Source organism: Austrofundulus limnaeus, unplaced genomic scaffold (assembly GCF_001266775.1).
Source record: "Austrofundulus limnaeus strain Quisiro unplaced genomic scaffold, Austrofundulus_limnaeus-1.0 Scaffold221, whole genome shotgun sequence".
NCBI lineage: Eukaryota > Metazoa > Chordata > Actinopteri > Cyprinodontiformes > Rivulidae > Austrofundulus > Austrofundulus limnaeus.
Genome location: NW_013952623.1, coordinates 490,787 through 497,163, shown reverse-complemented (window position 1 = coordinate 497,163; position 6,377 = coordinate 490,787).

Below are 6,377 nucleotides of genomic sequence, written 5' to 3'. Positions count from 1 at the left end.
GGGGGGGGGGGGGGGGGGGGTCGCACATGCACTGTGATGCAGTTTACTTGGCATCTGAAAATACATTTCCTCAAAGGTATTTTGAATCTGAAAAGAGCTTCACTGAGTGAAAAGTAGTGTTAGCAGCAGCAGACAATTTAAATTTCACTTTCACTTTGCTTTGTTACTGCCAAGAGCCTGCAGGAGTCATGGGTAGTGTGTCTGGGGTTGGGGTGGGGAGCTGTGCTCCGTGATGAGGAAGCTCAGCTTAAAGACACGTCCCAGGGGCGTTTCTGATACCAAAAGGTGTTTCTGGTCCCCACCTGTCGTTTTGCTCCTCAGCATGGCTTCCTAAAAACACTGCAGGATTTCTCAAACATGCATGAATGAGTCAGAGCAAGGCTTTGGGCATGTTTTTTATGAGAGTATGACATTATAACATGATATAAAATTCAAAAAAGTTGATTTTACATGATATTGCCTCTTTAAGAGGGCATGGTGTGGGTGTTTTACTGACATTGCTGCGCAAATGATTATAGGTGCAAAAGTGGTGCAAACCACCCTGTTGAAATAAAGATTTTGCGTGTGCTACTGGCTGACACCATGGAGAGTTTGGGAAAGGAGAGTGGCTTATAAAGAAAAATGAAATAAAAGCTATGGAGTTGGAGGTCTTGGTAGAGAAGGAAAATGATCCAGATACAAGAAAATGCAGCGTTGTAAGGAGTTTTTTTTTATAGGTAATATGACCGGGCTTTTAATTGTGACTGGCTCCAAATCAGCCCTTAGGTCCTCCAGCAGCTCAAAAATGGCACTGCTGGATAGACGATATGTAATAGTTTTATTTTCTGACAGTCTAAATACTTTGACACATTTTCAGAACATTCCCTCTCTCTGCTGTCTGTCATTGTATCAATGCTACCTTCTTGACTCAATAACTGCAGACACATGTTCGTAACTCAGTGTTAGTTTGCACCTGCCTTGAAAACATGCAAAATATAGATTAAAAAAATTAAGGTTTGGCAAATCACATTGAGGATCCTTAATGACTACATCTGCATATCCTCCTGTTTTGCAAATTTTGATTATCGTCATATATTTTGCATATTCATGAAGGCAAACAAGCTGAATGGATTATAGCACCTACTAATCTACTCATTTGACGTATGCAATTCTTGGTACACATGGTCGACTTTGCCAGTCTATCAGGTTTGTTTGTGTTTTATACATGCAAAGCTTTAGTAGATCAGGCCCTTGGTGTTTATAAAGAGGATGGTTTTCAGTTACTATCACAGCAGAATTTAGCTTAACATCTGTAAGTGATTACGTTTTAACTGTTTTGTGTTTGCTAAATTTCATTAGCTGTAGAACCTATCTCAAACCTTCAGCTGTAGAAGTAAATTTAAATGAATACTTTGAGAGTTTCAAATGGATCCTTCCAGAAGTAAATCAAATATTTTTAACACAAAGACTCATCCACACAAACAGGCATTATCCCCTGCTTTTCATGGCTGCGAGCCATTGCATCCAAAAACAATGTCAAGAAAAATGAGTCAGAAAAATCTTAGAAAAATAAACAGTCATTTTACCAGAACAGAAAAATCAAACTATTAAATGAACAACAGAACAACAGGTCGAAGTGGAGGAGTAGCTGTTTTTTTTTTCTGTCAGGATAACTGATTAATGCTAAACCAATTTCCACTCATAATACTTTTAAGTCCTTGACCCTCAAAATGTCTCATCTAAAAAAAATCTGAAAAAAAAAAACAATTTTATTTGTTGTTTTAAACAAATTAAGGCCTTTATTCTCCATTTTCTACTGCTTATTGGTTGGACCATGGAGGCAACAAGTTCAGGAGAGAAACTTTGAAAGTCCTGTCCCCAGTGACACGTTCCAGCTCATCCTGGGGGACCCCAAGGCGTTCCCAGTTCAGAGAAAATACATAATCTCTACAGTCAGGAATGGAGCCAGCCATTGGCCATAGCCATTAAAAAAATCTTTGGCTATCCCAATCACTGGTTTGCCAGCATAAGTTTGACAAAGCTATTTCTATACTCAGAATATTCATTTCAACTGCACTGCTCAAATAGGTCAGGATGTAATTCTATGGTAGTCGCTGCCTGTGTAAGTAAAATGAGTGATTGGCTAAGAAACATGGTTAGATCCTCAGAAAATTGCCATGTAGGAAAAAAGCAATTGTCAGTTTTTGGGCTGCCCCTTTGAGACCATAGTCAGTCTGGCCACCTCTATGAAACAATTTTCAGTTTTGCCGCTGCCTCCACCAAGTCTTTCCTGGGGTCTCCTACAAGTGGGACATGCCCGGAACACCCCCTCTGCTCTGGGCTCCCCCCTGGATGATAGAGTTCCTCACTTTCTCTCTAAGGCTGAGCCTGGCCACCATACAACTTGTTTTAGAAGATTTTTTTCCCAAAGTACTCTTCGCTGATTTACTTTTGATAGATTAATTTTAGTTTATTTATTTTTTGCAAAGTAATATATGAGAATAGTGACATGTTTTTATGATATTGTAACAGCAAAAAAATTATAATAATCGTGCTTTAGTATGCCCAATTTATTCAAAAAGCCTCAAACGCACAAGATAACATCTAATTCAAGATACGAAAAAAAGGCCAGAACAAAAAAAATTATAATAAAATAACAAACCAAAATAGATATTTTGTTGTTAAACAAAAACAGAAAGTAGATGTGGGAATCAAAGTCATTTTGCACAAATAAAAGCTACCAAACACATCAGGGCAGCTGTTTTACTGATGCCTCACAGCAGTTGCAGACGAAGCAAAGCTCTGGACAAAGAGAATTGAAGGGCACCACTAACTAAAGGCAAAGCCCAACAGGTAGCACCCATTAAATACACAATTATACAATGGCTTCAGCTACTCTTTCTATAAATCACTTCCTCAAACCGCAACGAAAAGTGATGGGTAGAAAGCTATTAATCATGCCACTAGTTGGCAGTATTGTGCAAGAATGGCTTGTGATATTATGTATTCTGGTGAACTGAGCCAATGTTACGGATCTAATCTAGCTTCTGCTAAATTATGAACTGAGCCCACGAAGGGACATTGGGGATTTTTTTTCTTTTTGCGTTCCCACGCAAAAGTATTGCGTTACCTCGCAATACCTTTTGCGTTCCCTTGCAAAAGTCATTTATCACTGTTGTGCCTGCTGGTTTATTAACAAACTCACATGTTTACCATCAACGAGTTAGCCTACTGCTTTAATTCAGCTTTAGAATGAATATATCACACAACCACGCATGGAAGTATGTCATATGCCCAGAGGTGCACATAAGTGGTACGCAGGTGCGCTTACGCGATCAAAAAAGGAAAAAGCGCACCAGATGGGACGTCCTAAAGCTCCCTTGCGTACCTAAGATTGTACCTGATTGTCTGTCAAAACAACAGCTAGCAGGGCTCTAGAGTGCGACTAGTTTGGTCACAAACGTGACCTGATTTCTTTAAAAAAAAAAGAATCCAGCGGCACTGGTGTGAATGGATCGTTGTTCGGTGCGCCACAGCAGGACCCTGATACAAAGATAAAACTGAGACTCAGCCTTCAACAAATCAGACGAAGTCCAGAGCCGTTTTGTCCAATCAGAGCAGAGCAGGGCGGGACTTTCAGTGAGAGCAAGTCTGGTTGAAGCAGCGGACCGGCTCGAGTCGACTCGAGCTGCTGCAGCGATCAGTCCTGACTTCTCCTCTCCTCCTGCTCTTTGCTCCTGAACTACCAGAAACTTTGGTCTGTAAAACCTAACTTTATATTAAATATATGTTCAGAATGTTGTTATTGAACAGATCTGTCCAACTCTGTGAGTGACTAAACTCTCCTCCTGAGAGACTGCTGTATGAGGCTGTCTGTGAGATTCACTGAGTTTTTCTAATTAAACCACATTAACTAACAGAACATTTGTTTGCCCCATATTAAATCAAATATGATTATCTGCTTAACAACCCAGTCAAAAAATTATATATATTAAAAAAATAAACACAACTTGCCATGTTCTCTAGGTGAATGAGTTTTAAATCTTATTTTAATTTATCATAAAGATCCACAAATTTCATTCACAATTTTATATATAAAAACAAGGTTCTTGATTTGCTAAACTTATTTATATTTAGGATCATACTGTGATACAGCTTTTCTGGGATAAATGTAATTTATTAAACKATCAAATACRAAGAATAAATAATTGCATGAGCTGAAACCATCTAAATAATATAATATTTTTGAATAAAATCATCTTTTAAAAATGAAATCAGTCTAACAAATAAAACATTTGAATGTTTTAAGTTATTTTGCTCTGTGCAAAAGACAGATATTTGCTGCTTGGACTGGAGAGTGTGGAAAGCTGGTTTAACCAAGGCTGAAGATGCAGAAGGTCCAACTACAGGAGTTGTCCGTCTGAAGGACATGTGTTGTCTAAAAGACATTTAACCATGAAATGTTCAGTTTGTGATGTGTATATGACACACAGCCCCTCAGCCACTTAGGTAGTTTACAAAATTTATGTAGAGTAAAAGAATAAAATAAAAACTTGTTGGACTGATTTGGCATGATGTCCTGAGACGTTGCAGCTGATAGGAGTCATAAAACAGAACAGGGGGAAGTTAGATGTCCTGACACCATAAATGTGTTAAATGAGTGAAGGAAAATATGAGTGAGCACCAAGCAACAACCCTAGGTTCTCCCATTAGACCAGACCAAAACTTTTATGTGCAACCCTGCATATGCCGATATTTTAACACAGTGCAGCCACGCAACATCAATGTCAATTTCACAAACTTGTGGCAACACATCCTGTTTTGGTAACCGGATATTTCAAAATAAAAGTTTGTTTTAATTCAGTCCATATACAAATCAAACTTTTGCGTGGGAACGCAAAACAATATTGCGAGGTAACGCAAAAGTATTACGAGGGAACGCGAAGGTATTGCGAGGGAATGCGAAGGTATGGCATGGTAACGCAAAAGAAAAAAATCCCCCATGTCTTCTCGTGGGCTCCGTACCAATGACATGTGTGTTTTAGAACTTGTGGAACTAAATATTTTAATTAGAGCTTTAGAATTTCCGCAGCTAGCTTTTCAGTTAGCGCTGTCCACCACTGGTATCATGTTTTTGATCTGAGTTTGTTTTACAGAATGAAATGTCAGAATGAGTGCTCATCCAAGACTGGTGATTCCATACATTTTGCCAGGGGTTGTAGTGTGACAGGGCCTTTAGTTAAATTGGTTGGTCAGTCACACACACTTCAACTAAAATTTAAAAAGAAGAGGATGAACACCATTCAGGAAGCAACAGTTAACACATTTCTTTGAGAGAAAAATATTCCTGAATCACATTATCATTTTTTGTCATATAAACTTGTTTGAATATTGATGTAACATGATGGAATATTTTCTTTAATTATGCATCATATTAACTGTCGTTTCTGTTGTCGGAGCTGGTTTTCACAGCTCCTGATAACAGCACAGCTCACCTTCATCAGTTCACAGTGTCAACATCTCTCACTCGAACCGAGACACTTTTTAAAATGTCAGCATCCACTGCGTGTGTGTGTGTGTGTGTGTGTGTGTGTGTGTGTGTGTGTGTGTGTGTGTGTGTGTGTGTGTGTGTGTGCGTGTGTGTGTGTGTGTGCGCTGTCCATCAGCCGGTCAAAGACTAACTCCAACCACACAGCCCCTAAGAAGATTAAGCTAGGTATATTTAGGGTTTCTCTTCACGACAAACGGAGCTTCTCATTTCTCCTGGAAGTTAAGTCAACTTCTTCCCTCCATTTCCGTCGCTTTGTACCTGCAGCAAAGACAAGCTGCCATTAGAGCTGCGTTTCTACAGAAACCCAGTGAATGATTGGAGACGTTGTTCTAAGAAGATTATGAGCGGCCATAGTTTTCTACCACCAAGTTATGTATGGATTTAAAAAAAATATCATTTAAAGCTTTAGTAAATGTCCACTACTATACAAAATTGTTTGTTTGATTGCTGGTCGGATTATAACTGAAAACATGAACAGCTGGACAAAAATATAGAGAAATAGCTTTTTTTCAGTGAAGATACAGAATAATGCCTGACTGCTGAAATCATCTGAAGAGGCTGAAGCTGAGTGTTTAAAGTCAAAAGAAGCAGAATACTAGCTGAAAGTTAAAAGCAAAGCAGTAGCTAGAAGCTTAAGTAACAAAAGGGTAGCTAAAAGCGGCCCTGTGATGGACTTGCGACCTGTCCAGGGTGTACCCCGCCCCTCGCACTGTGACTGCTGGATATGGGCACCAGTGACCCACGCAACCCTGAAAAGGAAGAAGCGTGTACAGAAAATGGATGGATGGATGGATGGATGGATGGATGGATGGATGGATGGATGGATGGATGGATGGATGGATGGATG